Raw genomic sequence first — 18917 nt, 5'->3', positions numbered from 1 at the left:
GGAGGCCAAGGCGGATGGATCATCTGAGGTCAGGAGATAGAGACCATCCTGGCTAACACAGTGAAACCCCGAACTAAAAATACAAAAAATTAGCTGGGTGTGGTGACACGCGCTTGTAGTCCGCTGCTTGGGAGGCTGAGGCAGGAGAATCGCTTGAACCTGAGAGGTGGAAGTTGCAATGAGCCAAGATCGCACCACTGAACTCCAGCCTGGGCAAGAGAGAGAGACTCTGTCTCAAAAAATAATAAAAATAAAAATAATAATAAAAAATAAATTAAGAGAATGAGGCAAGGTGATACGTATGCTTTAAATAGTCTATAAATAAGACTCAGTGAATGAAGAAAAATTCGTTTGAACAAAGAAAGCTTGGAAGATACAGAAAAGGAGCAGAGCATACTGTATGGTTCCATTTACATGAACTTCCATAACTGGCAAAAATAATCTACAGTGATAGAAGTCCAAAAGTAGTTTCCTGGAGCTTGGAAGGTGTTGACTACAAAGAAGCAGAAGGATGGAAATGTTTAATGTTTTCATTGGAGTGGCAATTACACAGGTGTAAACATTCATCAGAACTGGTCAAACTCTACATTTAAAATATGCACATATTATTATATGTAAATTATACTCCTTAAGGTAGATTCCTTAAAGAGCCAAAGTAGGCAGTAAAGGGTACCATTCAGTCCCTCTGTGGTCCTGTTTTAATCCTGAATGAAAGACAACCCCCTTCTTTTTAAATGAGCATGAACATCCATGAATCTCTAAAAGGGCGCGTTAAGCTCTTTGTAATGCCTACATTTCCTCATCCTATTCAGGATTGACTACTGGCATTTTAATGCACAGTAATGTAGGCATTTCTTTGACAGACATTCCACTTTAAATGCCTATGTTTTCCGTATTATTTCAACTGAAGGAGAAATAAGGCAGTAAACTTATCCATTAAATCTTCACAGGGTTCTTATGACTTTTAAACCATAATTTTGAATTGAAACTACTATTTTATAGCATCTTTTCTCAGGGTAGGCTGAAAACAAAATAACAATAATTTCTGTAGGAAAAATAGGATAAATCTTTCTTGAATAATCAGAAAATTACACTTAATGTTACTTCATAAATCAGTTATAAATAGTATCAGAGGTAATAGGAATGCATATGTGAAATTTAAAAGTATTCCATGCGCGATTTTTGTAGAATGGAATGGCATGGTGTTTGGACTAATACGTAGAGCAAGATTTTGGTCAGGTACATCTGTGTTTTCTATCTAGAGTCACTCGCCTCCAAAAAGAGGAAAATCAGTCACTGTGGAAATTTTAAAAACAATACTTTGGTAAGATGGAGAGAAACTTGAAGTAACAGAATATTAGTAATAAAATAAATCTCAAATTTACATATAATTAGCTGACAGGAAAAAATGGGAAAGGAGAGTGTACGATAGATGCAAAATGTTAATATAAAGACTGTTGTAATCAGGAGGAAGGGAAGAAGCAAGGGAGGCTATAAAGAGAGACCAAAATGAGAAAAAATTTGATTTCACTCGAGGTTCTTCATATTTTTGCAAAATTAATTGAAATTGTAGAAATCAACACTAAAAAGTTACAGACCTCAGAAAACATTTTCAGTAGATAGGTCTTGGATAAATTTTTTAAAGAATATCTGATTGAATAATTTGTAGTGACGAAGCAGCAATGTTTTATTGCAAAATGTCCCAATCCTCCCCAAAAGGGGAAAAAACATAAAACCTTCATGAATAAATGGCATAATTACAATCACAGCTCACATTATTCTGACTGCAATAGTCACAATTCACCACTAGGGGGCTGTAATTCCGTTCTTAGCAGTTCTCGGTCCACAACCTTTTCCTTCCCTCCCAGGGTACTTGAACAGTTAGGTAAGATTAAGTGGGAGCTGCGACGGGTATAACAGATCATTAATGTGTATTGAGATGATCTCATGCGTTTCTGCAATACGATGTATAATTCTTATTGACTAGAATAATACCTTGATCACCAGGTTCTCCACCAAGCATGGAGTCTCATCATTGCTCCAAGATTGCTGTTAGTTTTGTGCCTCTGCCTCTTCAAACATATTAGGTAGAACCAGTTTTATCTCCCTTTTTCCCAGGAAATTATTTTTATTTACTATAAGTCTTTTACTGTTTCATGAAAATTGAAGGTTACTGTGATCACGTGTTCTTGCATAGCCATTTCAATAAATCTTTGCACTATTTGGAGCTGTAAAAGAGGCAAAAAAATGTTGCTTCAAATTTATAAATACTAAATGTATTTTCCGAAATGTCGATTAAAACAGCAAAGTTTTAATCCAAGTTATTTTTCACTTATTTGAAGTTAGAACTATTTTTTTAGTTTCATAAGGAATGAAAAATACAGTTTTTGGTATAGTACATTATATCTTGCATGATGTAAGGGGTAGTCACATTAAATTATTTAAATGTGGCTTTAACATTTATCAAATATTTTATATTATACTTCAAATACGTTAACTTATGTTGGTAAGTTTGTAAGCTAATGAAATATTTTAATATCCTCAATATAATAATTAACATTTCCTATGGATTTCTCATAACTTTAATGATCTTTACATCACTCCATTTTACTTACTTGGCTGAGTGCTAGAGTTATGTTTATATTTTAAAAAATAATCCCTGTATTTAAAAGTTTTTTTGGTCATGTTTTACGTGTTTCGGGAAACTTTTGATGCTTAAAATCTGTCAAATGTTAACGTCCTTGTACCAAATTTATTTGTCCTACTGCAAAAATACAGCTGGCTAATATTTGTTTCAGTCTTGTTTTTGCATCCCAGGATAAATATGGCAACTGATGGTCTTACAAAAATTGATACAGAAATGGTGATTTTCAAATGTTGTTTCCCCTTCCAGGGTCTACTATTGTTTTAGTACCTATTGATGAAATACTATTTACTCCTGCTCTGTAATTGTTCTATGTGAAATAATGTTTCAACTTGACGTTTGACTTAGAATTTTGCTGATTCATTTGGAATTCTTAACTAAAGTTTAATTTCCTCTTTAGCAGAAGGACGAACACTGACATACCTGCTACAGGAATGGGGTCGCGATCCAGAACCCAAGAGAGGGTTCTTGGATCTCCCGAGAGAAATAATTCAGGGCGAGTCTGTAAAGTGAAAGCAAGGTTATTAGGAAGTAAAGGAATAAAAGAATAGTTTCTCCATAGACTGACCAGCCCTGAGGGCTGGGTTTTTGGGGTTTTTTTGTTTGTTTGTTTGTTTTTGTTTGTTTGTTTGTTTGTTTGTTTTTGTGACCAAGTCTTGCTCTGTCACCCAGGCTCGATTGCAGTGGCACAGTCTTGGCTCACTGCAACTTCCATCCCCCTGGTTGAAGCAATTCTCCCTGCCTTAGCCTCCTGAGTAGCTGGGATTACAGGCACCTGCCACTACACCAAGCTAACTTTTGTATTTTTTAGTAGAGACAGGGTTTCACCATGTTGCCTAGGCTGATCTTGAGTTCCTGACCTCAAGTTATCCAGCCGCCTCAGCTTCCCAAAGTGCTGGGATTACAGGTGTGAGCCACAGCACACAACCCTGGTTGCTCATTTTTATGGTTATTTATTGATGATATGCTAAACGAGAGTCAGATTATTCATGCCTCCCCTTTTTAGACCATGTAAAGTAACTTCCTGTTGTTGCCATGGCATTTGTAAACTGTCATGGAGCTGGTGGGAGTAGAGCAGTGAGGACTACCAGAGGTCACTCTCATGGCCATCTCGGTTTTGGTGAGTTTTAGCTGGCTTCTTTACTGCAACCTATTTTATCAACAAGGTCTTTATGATCCGTATCTTGTGCTGACCTCCCATCTCATCCTGTGACTTAGAATGCCTCAGCTTTCTAGTAATGCAGCCCAATAGGTCTCAGCCTCATTTTACCCAGATCCTATTCACGATGGAGTTGTTATGGTTCAAACGCCTCTGACATACCTGCTGTACTAATCTTTTGTTGTTTTAAATTCATTTTATATAAATTAAACTTCTTTCTTCTGAAGCTTACAGGCATCAGCCTTACTAATTTTCAGTCATTCATTATATGTGAATAGTATATGTACTCTGCATAGCACCTTACTTACAAAGTTCTTACTGTATTTTTCTCAATGTTTGCTTTTAGGGTTATCAGCTAACACCCGCGAGCATCTATAACAGGCCAAGCAGCGCCATCCTTTGAAAACAACTGTAAGTATACACAAAAGTGTGCCTTGAGATTCTTATTTTGAAATAATATTCAACTATTTTATTTAGGTGATTCTTATTATTTTGCTAGTGTAGACCTACCCCTGAACTCGTAAAACATATGCCATTAAGGGCCTAACATGTTTGAAAAAGAATATTATGTAATTGGTAAACAGAATTTTAATGCAACCTGAAAAAAAAATTCAGCTTATTTATTACTAAGTAATGTGTGATGTAGACACCCTTACTAAACCGTTAACTACCACGCCAGATTTATAGTAAATAAGTATAAGATACAGTAGTATAAAATACAGTAGTATAAATTGGGACAATTAGGTTAGTAAAGACAAAATTAAAAAAATTCAATTTTCTCCTTCAGTGAGAAACTCTTTTCTTTTTTTTTGAGATGGAGTCTCTCTCTGCTGCCCAGGCTGGAGTGCAGTGGCGGGATCTCAGCTCACTGCAACCTTTGCCTTCCGGGTTCAATCTATTCTCTTGCCTTAGCCTCCCAGGTAGCCAGGATTACAGGTGCATGCCACCACACCCAGCTACTTTTTGTATTTTTAGTAGAGACAGGGTTTCACCATGTTGACCAGGCTGATCTCGAACTCCTGACCTGAGGTGATCTGCCCACCTTGACCTCCCAAAGTGCTGGGATTACAGGCCTGAGCCATCACTCCTGGCCTACTTTCAGTGACAAACTCTTATGTCCATGATTGCGGGTGTAGGAAATCTAGCTATTGTTTCCCATGATAAATTCGAGAAAATATAGATCTTCAAAATACTCTCAATAGATGCACATAGAAATCTCAGGAGTAGAGGAAGGGAGCAGAGAATTTTGTTTCTCAAAAGGGGGTATCAGTTATAAATGATGAAAAACACGGATCCAGATAATGGAACACTCCACATTCTATAGATGTCCAGAGCATGATTATTTGATTGGGTAAATATATTACAAGTTAAACAAGGTAGATTTAAATTGGAGTCCTTATTTTAGACTCCAGACGGCACAGGGAATTCTCAATTAAATTTCTGATTGTTGTCATAATCATATACAAATATTTAATACCACAAAATGTTTTTAGAATGATAGTTTTGGAGGAAGAACTGATACAATAGTATAGACTAACTCATTTTTGGCAGTAAAACTTTAACAGAAATTTTTAGTGTAACATTAATATATATGCATTATATAAAAGAAGTGAAAAGTCGAAGTCTATCAAAATTTGAGAGAGTACAGGGATGGAATAAGGTTGGGAATGTCTGCTGCACACATTATTAATGATCAAAAAATAAAAGAAGCAAGAAAACAGTGATTTTTCATCAAGACAGTTGCATCAAAGTGGCTGCATTAAAATGTAACCTTTTTCAGAATAGCCAACATCAAATTGTTCTGTTTTATTTAACTGCTCACCATTTAAGATGATGGTAACGGTGACTTCCTTTGTTTAATATGTATTGAAAAGAGTTCCTGATGCTCTCAACAGCTTTCCAGAGGGGGAGAAAAAATTTTAAAAAATAAGAATATCATAAGAGACATTCAAAAAGTATAAAATGTAAGATTTTAGAGAATTCCCATAGCTGTCCTGAAAGCACACAGGAAGTCACTCATTCTAAGTGTTTGTGAAGATCCAAGTTTGCTTGCAGATGTTTTCACTGCGTTGGTGAAATAGGTTAACCTGGACGTGCAGGTAAGTTTCTACTCTGAGGCTTCAAACAATAGTCACACAAGACTATCTCATATATATCATTGGCATGGTAAGCCCTGTCTGGTAATAAAGACCAAGGTCAGCCTTACTAGAATGTGAAGTTAGCCAATTTCATCTTTATTGTCTTCCTTTCAATGCTATTCTGTCCTTACCACGTTGTTTTTTTCACCTCTATGTGCCAGATATTCACAACTCCGTAGTGAGTATTCCTTGCTTCTCTCTCAGGCCTCTGTACCCCTCTTACTATGCACACCTGTTGCCACTTTGCTCTTATCCAGCTATTAATCAGAGAAGATTTGATACACAAATTCATCCTAATGTGGCAATACCTTACAAGTCCTACCCCATCTAGAGGGAGGAATAGTTCAATATGTGGTTCTCATAACTGAATCCCTTGATGAGCTGAAGAGGAAAATATGCCTCAAATCTCATCAAGTAGGTATGTAAGGCCTTTGCTTACTTCACTTTTCTGTAAGGCTGCCTTTGTCAGGGTATATCAGTGACATGAAAAAGATATGTAGATATGTACAATATATTTATTATAGAAGGCTGGAGCATGGTTATTTATTGTAAATAATGTTGGTGTTGTTAAATGTATTAATTCTTACTGTAAATAGAAGAGTAACAAGAGTTTTATTAAAATATGTATGCATCCACAGCCTGATATTCTTCGGGCTTTTGATATGCAAGTCCTTCGTGATTTCTGTGGCTATTTTATTTTTATTTTTTAAGATGGAGTCTCATTCTGTCACCCAGGCTGGAGTGCAGTGGCACAATCTTGACTCACTGCAACCTCTGCCTGCTTGATTCAAGTGATTCTCCTGCCTCAGCCTCCCGGGTAGCTGAGATTACAGGTGCCTGTCACCATGCCCAGGTTAATTTTTGTGTTTTTAGTGGAGAGGGGGTTTCACCATGTTGGTCAGGCTGGTCTTGAACTCCTAACCTCAAGTGATCCAACAGCCTTGGCCTCCTAAATTGTTGGGATTACAGGCATAAGCCACCGCTCCCAGTCATCTGTGGCTATTTTAAGCTATATAATTCAATAAATCCTTTTTTATTCAATAAATCCTTTTTTTTTTTTTTTTTTTTTTTTTTGAGATGGAGTCTCACTCTGTTGCCAGGCTGGAGTGCAATGGCGCAATCTTGGTTCACTACAACCTCTGACTCCCTGATTCAAGCGATTCTCTTGCCTCAGCCTCCCGAGTAGCTGGGATTACAGGCATGTGCCACCATGCCCAGCTAATCATTTTTGTATTTTTAATAGAGACAGGGTTTCACCATGTTGGCCAGGATGGTCTCAATCTCCTGACCTTGTGATCCACTGGCCTCAGCCTCCGAAAGTGCTGAGATTACAGGAGTGAGCCACCTCACTTAGCCTCAATAAATCTTAAAAAAGAAATTTGTCCCTACTATCATTTGAACTTAGTAATACATTCCGTAAAGGCTTACTTATGCTACTTATGCTACTGTGATATATATGTACATATATATTTATATCACAGTCAAAGTAACAATTTAGGTAATATATTCAATGTCTCCTGTGATCAGTTGGACAACTGTGCTCCTCCTGAGTTGGATAAGGTTTGTAATATCAGTAAGTATCAAGGTAAACATTTTTTACTGTAAAACCATGTCAACATTTCAAGTTTTTCACAGAAAAGGTTAATGTAATAAAGAAATAAAACACATAAAACACATACATTGGTTTTTACATTGTTATACTTGTCACTCTCTTGACACTCATATTAACAGTTTAAGAATTTTTATCTTTCGATTATGTGGTCTTGTGTTACTACAAATCAATGCAAGTTTAATTAACAGAATCTGTTTTCAGTATGAGTTATTTGATATAGAACTGAGTATCTATTGCAAAGTTCTTTATTCTAGGTTATCAAATTACTTTAAGAAAAACATAAATAAGCTGGGCATGGTGGCTCATGCCTGTAATCCCAGCAGTTTGAAAGGCCAAGGTGAGAGGATTGCATGAGTCCAGGAGTTTGTGACCAGTCTGGGCAATATAGTGAGACTCTGTCTCCACAAAAAAAAAAAAAATTTAAATTAGCCAGGCATGATGGTGCAAACCTACAGTTCTAGGTATTTAGGAGGCTGAAGTGGGAGGACTGCTTGAGGTCAGGTAGTCAAGGCTGCAATGAGCTGTGATGACACCACTGCACTCTACCCTGGGTGACAAAGCAAGACTCTGTTCCTCCCCCCAAAAAAAACACAAAGAAGAAAGAAAAGCAGAAATATAGAAATAGACCACAACAAATAGCAAATATTGCTTACATTGATAGACAATTCCATCATTTCTTTTTTTTTATTGCATTTTAAGTTTTGGGGTACATGTGAAGAACATGCAAGATTGTTGCATAGGTACACACATGGCAGGTTGATTTGCTGCCTTCCTCCCCTTCACCTGTATCTGACATTTCTCCCCATGCTATCTCTTCCCACCTCCCCACCCCCCATCTCTCCCCCATTTCCCCCCAACAGACCCCAGTGCATCATTTCACTTGCAATTTATTGTAGTTATTTGTTTTATTCACAAATATTTTAATTTTACATCTTTAATTTAAAAATGAAATATATTTTATTACTTACCAGCTCTTAATTTAGTTGATGTAAATAATATATAATCAAATGCCTGTATCAATAAGTCAAACATATTCTGTAAATACATACAGCTGCTATGTACCCACAAAAATTAAAAATTAAAAAACCACTTATGAAAGGAGCAGAGAATTGAGTGTGTTAAGTAACAATAATTTATTCTATGTACAGTACATGTATTTTATATCACTTAAGGAACTAACATGGTGTCTTGCACATAATATACATTCAGTAATGTATTCAATAATTCATTTAATGATAATAGCTATCAGAAAAACTATCATGAAAAAATAAAAATAATAGCTTTCAATATTATCACGATAAAATAACAACATTTCTGGAAGAGAGGTAATGATCAGGAGTGCATTTTAGTAAATTAGCATACACATTTAAAGCACATGAAAACCTGAGCTGTATGACATTTCCACATTCTGCGCAGTTTTTGCTTTTGTTAGTCAAAAGTTTAAGTGATCCTTTATAATTATCAGTTGAAATCAAAACACATGGGATTAACTAAGTACTTAAAGAACTGATTATTGTATTTCATAACCTAACTTAGCCAACTGATAACTTTTAAGACTACCTGACACACATATTTTTCACTCAATAGTCTGTGCCAAAATTCAACAAGACTAACAACATAGTTTTGCATGCATCGTTTCTAAGGTACTGCAAATTTTGTGAAATAAGTGAAAGTTACTTTGTTTTGGAAACGGAAGTAGCCAAACAATACCAAAGCAGTTTCAAAGTTACATGTTCATTCATATTAGATAATAACAGTAAGATAATTTCATATGTATGTTTTCTGGTTTTCAACATATGTCTTTCGAAAATCTGACTGACTTTTAAAATCATACATTTTCAAAACATTAATATCTTCTTAAATATAAAATATAGGTATAACTTAAGTAACTGTACCAAGTAAATTAATCATGTCCTATGAGGATATTATGATTAAAGAGTTTATAACACAAGAATATTGATTTTTATTTCACTGCTTGAAAATGTATATTAGTCTTAGCTTTCATACATATGACTAATTTAAAAGTAGCATAGATCTTTCAAATGAAATACAGACATTTTAATGGTGTAGAAGCTTTTATGTGCTGTGTGAAGTGACTATTTGCATATTACATCATGTTTCAATTGCATTTTGCTCTTATTAAAAATGATTTTGCCTCCAGCAAAGTAGTACATTGTGTACATAAAATTTCTAACAATTGCTTTTAGAGATCGCCACTGTGTAGATCTAAGTACAGTTGTCCACTTAGTTCTCTCATAACAAGTCTTTAGAGATACTAATAAACTAATACTAAAGTAATAATAAAGATACTATTAAAATATGAAAACCAAATCATATATGTGTGGTATATTCACTAAATATATACATAAATTAATCTTATAATTATTTGTGCTTCCATTGAGTATTCTCAGTGACTTCACAGGGTTTTAATTGTGTAAGAGAGTACTCTCAATGTGTTGCAAGTTTCTTGGCATCGCAGGGAACTGCATTGTTATTTAGATAGTACGATTAACAAGAAACTGAGTCATCCTTGAATGGCTTCCTCTCCCTTATCCCCCCGTAATAAATTTATTACTAACTCCAGTCAGTTTTAATTCCTAAATATCTTCACTTCATTTCTACAAACATCATACCTATTTGGCTTTCCATCACCTCTTCAGTACTGGAATAACCTTCTAACTAGTTCTCCCAATTACACGTTTGCACTCCTAAGTCCATTCTCCCAATTCTTATTGCTCCTAGGAAAAATACCAAAATCTTTATAATGGTTTATAAAAGAGAACTTGATCTGACTCCTGCCTCCCTTTTCAGTATCATATATTCCTTCACTCTGCTCATGAATAGTTCAGCTCCACTGATCTACTTTCAGTTCCTTGAGCACATGCTCTCTCTGATCACAGGGCCTTGCCAGAAATTGTGCCTTCTGTTGGGAATATTACCTTGCATTCCCCATTTCTCCTAATACATCAACAGTTACACCATAACTCCTATATAAGCCTTCAAAGCATAAGCTCAAAGGCATTTTTTTTCTGGGAACAATGAAGATTTCCTGCCCACCTTACCCCCTAACATAAGGTGAGCATTCTGTTATATATCCTAATAGATACACCATGTACCTTCCATCATAGCACTTATTACAGTTGAGATATATATATATATATATATATATATATATATATATATATATATATATTTTTTTTTTCCCCTGAGTTGGAGTCTCACACTGTCACCTGGGCTGGAGTGCAATGGCGTGATCTTGGCTCACTGCAACCTCTGCCTCCTGGGTTCAAGCGATTCTCCTGCCTCAGCCTCCTGAGTAGCCAGGGTTGCAAGCACCTGCCACCATTCCTGGCTAATGTTTTTGTATTTTTAGTAGAGACAGGTTTCACTATGTTGGCCAGGCTGATCTCAAACTCCTGACCTCGTGATCCACCCACCTCGGTCTCCAAAGTGCTGGGATTACAGGTGTGAGCCACCGCGCCTGGCCTACAATTGATAATTATACATTTACTTTTGTGATTCCTATCTCCTCCACTAGATGTTAACTCCATGACATCAGGGACAATATTTGCTTTTGCTCAATATTGTATTCTTAGCATCTAACACACTACCAAGGATACACCAATGATTTAATAAATATTTGTTGACTGGATAACTGAATAAAAAAATAGGCATTAATTATGAAAAAGTCATTTTTGTAATTTTTGGTGATGGTTGGTCTGTGGCTGTTCAATTGTAGAGGATATTTTTCTACCTTCTCCCCAGTGGCAGCGGTAAATATTGCAGCCTAGTGAAAAACGAGAAGTCTCAGTAACTAAGACCTCAACAAAGGGTTGCAGATGTGAGCTATCAACTCATAACTGACAGCAGTAAAAGTACTGCTATGATTTTAAATGTAATATTAACAATACAAGCAGATGAAACTTATAAATGCCTAACACCACATTTGCATTATTGAGCAGTCCAGAAAAAAATTTTGAATAAGTTTCTCTTGCCCTGTTTCAAGTAGCAAGAGGTTCATGTTCAATTTTGCAATATCAGATCATCAAATCATATTACTGCTATGCTTTATTAAATGAGAAAACTCAAATGTCTGTCAAACGAGTTATACCATAATTTTTAAAGTTTTAAGATTATTGCTAATAGGGCTTACATTTCACACTATATGTGTGTGTGTGTGTGTGTGTGTGTGTGTATACCTAAATGTAATATAGTATGAATATATTGCCTGAATATATGACTATATGGAATATATACGAAATATATATATTGAATATATATGAATATAATTAAAATATGATGTTAGTAAATGAATACCTTGTTCAGTGATATAATTCTTAGTTTATATATTCTCCCGGCTAAGCTTTCCTATTTCTGCTTTAATATTACATTATACTTTATATGTATTACACAGAATTGCACTTGGCTATTTTGCAATGACCCAAGTTTGCCTTAAATTCTACATATCTACCATAACTCGTACATTTTATTATCCTGGTCTGTTTTCATTTTTTCATCTGCTTAAAGATTGACGATTTTAAGACAGCATAATGAATGCTAGACTAGTACAGCTGGTCTGGGGAGGAACCTGAGTTGTGGATTTTTTCTTTCTTTTTTTTTTTTTTTGGCAGAAGAGTCTTGCTCTGTTGCCCAGGTTGGAGTGCAGTGGCACGATCTTGGCCTCATTGCAACCTCTGCCTCCGAGATTCAGGTGATTCTCCTGCCTCAACCTCCCAAGTCGCTAGGACTATAGGCATGAACCACCATGCCCAACTAATTTTTGTATTTTTAGTAGAGACGAGTTCTCACCATGTTGGCTAGGCTCTTCTCAAACTCCTGACCTCAAGTGATCCACCCATCTGAGTTTCCCAAAGTGCTGGAACTACAGGCATGAGCCATGGTGTCCAGCCTGAGATTCTGCATTTTTAACGAGCTCCCAAATATCCAAACACTACACTTGGAGTCACAGGATAATGAATCAGGGGATGAGAAACTTTTGGAAAGAGCTAGCTGGTAAATATTTTGGATATAGGAACTATGTGGGTTCTGTCATAACCCCTCAGTTCTGCCATTGTAGCTTGAAGTCAGCCACAGACAACATGTGAGCAAATGAGTGGGGCTGGGTTCCAATGAAATTTTATGAACACTGAAATTTGAATTTCCTACAATTTTCCTGTATCATGATATATTATTTATCTTTTGATATTTTTCTCAACTGTATAAAAACATATACATCATTCTTAGCTTGTAGGCCATACAAAAGCAGTTTGTTGTTTGCCAACCACCCTGCTATGGCATAAGATGCCAATGGATAACTGCTGTAGAGGCTGGAGGGGAGGTAGAGTGTGACAGAATAGGCTTTGAAGCAAGGACTACAGTTGAGCTACGATGTGAAGAAGGAAGGCTTTTTATGTACAGACAAGTAGGAGAAAGTGTAAGACAAAAATATAAGCCAGCAACAGCATTAGTATGTTCTTCGAAGTGAAGGCATTGGATTGTGGCCAGAGAAGAACAAGCCCTTCTAAGCTGAGAAGGCTCAATGAAATGGGGGTCCCTTAAATGCATTTCTAAATGGTTTTAAACGTTAATGAGTAATGGTGTCAGGTGAGCATGCAGAATGAGCAGTGGGGAATGCTATTACGTTCTACCTTTTGGAACTTCAAGTCAAGAGAGGACTGGACTACTGGGAGGGAGAAAGAATAGACATGACTGAGGAAACCAGGAAAAACTGCACTTGAAAGGTCAAGACTCTTTGAAAGTGACTACAAAATGCTCTCAAATGAAAGCTTTGTGGAAGTAGTTATATAAATGATTAGGGCTTGCAAATTCACTGATGAAATGGGAAATATGTGTCATATAGCCAGGCAGAACAAACTTATCAAGCCATTTTTCCATTGCTACAGAGCACACAGCAGATTAAAAAGGGAAGCTAAGAACTGAGGATTGAAGATTTGAAAAATGGTCTCCCCAGATGCCTCAGTGTCTGACTGACATTGCTGATAAGTTGCAGAGTAGGCATACATGCTGAGAGGTAAAATAAGCATATGGGTTTTATAAAAGATGTTTCTCTTAGTTCTCTGGAGGTGGCAGTGAAGTTAGATAATGAAATATTACAAAAAATCACCAGAGCTGGAAATTATGAAAAATGGGATATCAAGTATAAAATTAACAAAAAGCACTGGCTTTTGGAAACTCTCTTCTTCCAATTATTTTTCTATTTCCCATCTCGCTCTCACCCATTTCCCCACAGGATGCTGTTCAGTTGTTTTGGAGGTGTTTCACTGGAATACTGGGATTAAGATTTGCTAAGAACCTACTATAAAAAAGCATGATTTAAAACAAATCTCATAATCCAATAAATGCTGATTTTTTACTACCATTTAACAGATGAGGAAAGACAGGCTTGGCAGCCTACTTTATTTATCCAGATTCTTTCCAAAATAGCCAATACATCTGCCAGTAGATATGACTTACTTATAACCCCAAGTAAAAATGGGCAGCAGAGCAAAGGGAGAATTTCTGCTTTTCCTCAATAAGGGAATGCTAATTAATCTTCCATATGTACAGGAAAGATTTGTCTCTGGCTTTGTTCAAATCAGAAACAATTACCTACAAGTTTTGGTCGCAGCATTTCAGATAATTTTTAAATACTGGCTAACCACAAGAGGAAAGGCAGTACGGTTTTATTAATGTGAGTTAGAAAGGATAGCAAATATAGACATAGTAAGCTTACTAGGTTTTTTGAATATTCAAAGGACCTGTGATCAGATTTCCCATCAAACAAGAGAGATGTTAAATATAGTTATAAATTATCATGTATTGAGCATCTCCTCCATGCCAGGCACTAGTGGAAAGTGTGCAGACTATTTCCTTTAATTTTCACAACATTCCAGTGACCGTAGTTATTATTACCTATACTTAACACATGAGGCGTAGGGGCTTAAGTGAGTTATTTATGGTCCCCTGAGTCCTATAGGTTTGCTATTGTGTCAATCTAGTAATATTAAGTACCTAACACATACCCGTTCACCTTTCACCATGAGTACATGAGTGGAAGCAGCCTGAGACCCTCACCAGATACAGATGCTGGCACCACACTTCTTATACAGCCTGCAGAATGGTAAGCCAAATAAACTTCTTTTTAAAATAAATCACTGAGCCTTAGATATTCCTTTATAACAACACAAATGTATTAAGATAGAAAGTGAGAAGTGGCTTTTGAGCTCAACACTGAAGACAGAATCGAATTTAGAATTTGGAGTGGGAAAGAGAAAGAGTATCTCAAAGCATGTGTCGGAGTAGGGGAGCTTCATGAAAAGCTTGGAAACCAATGAGTGTTGAATGAGGCAGGGCTGATGGTCTGTGGCCTTACTGGGTTATACTCAGTAAAAGGAGATCAGCTGGAATAGGTAAGGTGACAGCAACATTCAGCAGCTCTATCTTCATTAAATGTTATTATATCATGCACCAGAGAACATAAAGTTCTAAGTTTACTTTGGGGGAAAGTTATATAAATCCAAAATCATTATTTTTGATTCTTCATATTAATAGGCAATGCATTAAGTGTGCGTCCGAACCAAAAATGAGATAACCAAGGAGATGGTTAAATCCAAGATCATTATTTTTGATTCTTCATATTAATAGGCAATGCATTAAGTGTGCGTTCGAACCAAAAATGAGATAACCAAGGAGATGGTAAGAGGCAGATGCTGATTTGATGGTTTTGATATTTACAGTAGCTCTTCCAAAGAGAAACTTCTATTAAGTGCTTAGAAACATGGGACTGGCCAGCCTAGGCAACACTGCAAAACTCCATCTCTGCAAAAAAATAAAAACTAAAGAATTAGCCACACATGGTAGCACATGTCTATAGTACCAACTACTCAGGTGGCGGCAGTGGAAGGATTGCTTGAACCCAGGAGGTTGAGGCTGCAGTGGGTTGTGATTGGGCCACTATACTCTATCCTGGACAACAGAGTGAGACTCTGTCATGCACAAAAAAAAAAAAAAAAAAAAAAAGAAAGAAAGAAAGAAAGAGAAAGAAATATGGGACTGGAACTCTCATCTTTGTCTCATAGTTTTGATGCTGTGGTATTGTGCTAATTATTACACCTATAACAAACATCCCCTGCCACCAGGTGGCTACAGACAGAGTCATGCCATGTTTTCAGGAGCTTAGGATTCCAGTGTGGTGAAAGCTTTTCCAAGTCACAACTTTTAAAAACTGACAATGGGGAGAAATACCAAATACAGGTGATGGGGATGGAGGCAGCAAACCACACTGCCATGTATGTACCTATGCAACAATCCTGCATGTTCTTCACATATACTCCAGAACCTAAAGTGCAATAATACACACACACACACACACACACACACACACACACACACACACCCCTGATGATCTATTTAATGTTCTACCTACTATCTAGACAACCTTTTAGGAAAAGTTGACTTGAGTTCATCTTTTCTCAATATTCATAGTTTTAGGGAATTGATTTATGTTCCCAAAGGGGGCACTAAAGCAAATAAAATTCATATGATTTGTATCCAGTTTCTACTGAATTCATTGAATTCTGTCATTTAAAAATAATTTTTATTCATGTTCCATGATTCACTGATTTAAATTCCTTATGGTAGAGTTATAGTTGTGAAAAGAGATGTTCACTTGATTAGAGGAAGAGAAGGATAGCAAGGCTCTTTAAAGCCTTCAGTGGAAGGTCAGAGGCAATTTGAGTACTAGTAGTTGGCAGAGTACCGATCCAGTGTCTCTGACTTCATTAAACATTATGATATCATGGCCCAGAGAACATAAAGTTCTAAGTTTATATTTTGGGAAAATTACATAAATCCAAGATTATGATTTTTGACTCTTCATATTAATAGGTAATGCATTAAGTGTGCATTAGAACCCAAAAGGATGTACCCTAGTTTTAAAAAGGCAAAACACTGTGATGAACATGTCAAAATACTCCTGTCACAAGGAAAGGATGTTGCTCATTGCCCTAAATTATTTATAAGTGTTCACATAATTAGCTGTAAACATCTGACTGATAGAAAAGTTCAGAATAAGTAGTTGATGTTGATAAATGAATTTCTTCTTTTTTTCCTTCTTCTGCTTGTGCTATGAAGGTTATAACGAAGAATGAGTGGACTAAGATATCTGGAAAATATATTCTTAAATATTAGATTAACTAAGGTAATTATGGAGAACTATTATGTGATAAGCAATATGCCAGGAATTACCGGGGTTGCAGAAAAGTATTGGCCAAGATCTGTGATCTTCATTTTAAATCTTATTGGTGAGATAAGATTAATTAACATAAGATAAAGAAAAAAAACAGTGTGCTCTAAGAAATAAGGTTTATACATATACAAAGTGGTGAGGAATTAATGATGCCTGCATTTCAACAGAAGATCCTTAAGGAAGTGCACTTATCAACTGGGATGACTTATATAACCATTTTCCATCATTATCTCTTTCATCTCATTGCATAGTCTTCTTTTTATGCCCCATGCAGGCCCTTGTACATGGTAGGTGCTCCATAAATATTTGTTGTTTGATCAAGAAATTTTTTGACAAGGGTACAGTAAAAGCAACCAAAAAACAGACATTTTGGTTTTCTGTCGAATAGTTATCTGGAGAAAAAAAGATCTGTGTTGACAATAATAGAGTAATTTATCATTAGATCACAGAATTGGAAAGTAAAGCGTACAAATCTGCTTTCTAAACAGTGTCGTGCCCACTAGCTCACCTCAAGCCTTTAAGAATGAAAGTCAAAACTGGAATGCCTAATGAATCCTGAAAACAATTTTAGTTGACTAGTCTGAGTCAATCAGACATGAGCTATAATATCGAGATTTTATGTGGCTAGTAAACTTTTCAGCAGAAATATTTCTCTAACATTTGATATATCTAAAATTTGATGTAAGTGTTTAAATAATGTGAATTTACTCTCTTTTTTAAAAGCAGTATTCAAACAGTATTTATTTTATGTCTAACAAAGGCAGGAGTCTTTTATGTTTATCTGCCTATCTAGATATCTGTATATATATTTTTAATTGAGATGGAGTCTCGCTCTGTCACCCAGGCTGGAATGCAGTGGTAGAATCTTGGCTCACAGCAACCTCTGCCTCCTGGTTCAAGTGATTCTCATGCCTCAGACTCCTGAGTAGCTGGGACTACAGGCACGTGCCACTACGCCAGGCTAATTTTTTTTTTTTTTAATTTTTAGTAGAGACAGGGCTTTGCCATATTGTCCAGACTTGTCTCTAAACCTGACCTCAGGTGATCTGCCCACCTGAGCCTCTTAACGTGCTGGGATTAGAGGCGTGAGCCACTGTGCCTGGCTGATAGCCTTATATTAAGGAACTGTTGTTTGTTTAGACATGCTCCTCTTAAATTTCAGTCCTCCAAATAAACAAAAAAAAATTAACAGTATTTGTTGCAACTAGTAGTTGGCAAGTACATAATTTTATTGAGATAAGGTTAGGCATAATTAGAACAGTAGTACATCACCAAAGGTAGGAATAGAATAGCAGTCACCAATAGAGTAAAAACTTTGGCTGAATTTCTTGTAGGTGAATTATGTCTACTACAAAGTTGCATTTTGATGTGTATGTACATTGAGAGCAATATAAAAATTTAGGATTAAGGCTATTGGTCATACTTACATACAAAACAATTATTTTGGGTGCTACAACTGCTTTTCAAAATTGTGGAATAATGAACATGTATTTTTCAGAATGATGAATTAGATGTAACCACAACTTCATAAGTGAATTGTCCAATGTAAACTATTAAAACCCACAATTAATAAACAATTAGTCACAGGTTATTTTTCATCTTTTTATATTTAAATCTGTGAAATAATCTGCATATTTAAGAGAGTATCTATACTCTGGTTACCCAACAGTTTGGAAATGATTCTCCATTGGAAAAACAGAAACATGGGTGAATTCATATCTTTCCCCTCAATTTTCTATTATTCTAGAATTTTAGGCAAGAAAATATGTCCTTTTATGAGTCACAGAAAAGCCTGTGCACGTTAATATCTGGAGTATACTTTTTCCCCTATTCCTAAAGTGGGTAATGCTTAATTTTAAATTGTTTTCTTCGTCTTCATTTTTCAAAAGCCATTAGCCAATAAGAGACTAAGATATCGTTTGTAGTTCTCATTTTGCAGAGAAGTTTCTGGTATTTGATTCCATTCTACTTTGAAAGTCTGAGAAAAGTTCCAGACCTCAACTTTGGAGTTGAAACTTCCTCATACAGGGAGGACAGGCAAGAAAGTAATGGAATGTTTTATACCTACTGTATTGACAAAATTTTAAAAATTTGAAAGAACCAAGAATTTGTGGGAA

General features: G+C 36.0%; 1 protein-coding gene across 1 annotated transcript in view; it reads left to right on the top strand.

Annotated features, from left to right (window-relative positions):
• The window catches only part of HTR2C (5-hydroxytryptamine receptor 2C), a 279985-nt gene that overhangs the window by 19644 nt on the left and 241424 nt on the right, over positions 1 to 18917 (top strand). Inside the window, exon 2 of the mRNA XM_074391744.1 lies at positions 4150 to 4214. The gene's annotated coding sequence lies outside the window, so the exon portion shown is untranslated. The remainder of the gene's footprint in view (positions 1 to 4149; positions 4215 to 18917) is intronic.

The sequence above is a fragment of the Saimiri boliviensis genome, chromosome X, assembly GCF_048565385.1.
Source record: "Saimiri boliviensis isolate mSaiBol1 chromosome X, mSaiBol1.pri, whole genome shotgun sequence".
In the NCBI taxonomy this organism is placed as follows: domain Eukaryota; kingdom Metazoa; phylum Chordata; class Mammalia; order Primates; family Cebidae; genus Saimiri; species Saimiri boliviensis.
Note: the sequence above shows the minus strand (reverse complement) of the source record. Positions and strands in the feature narration are given on the sequence as shown.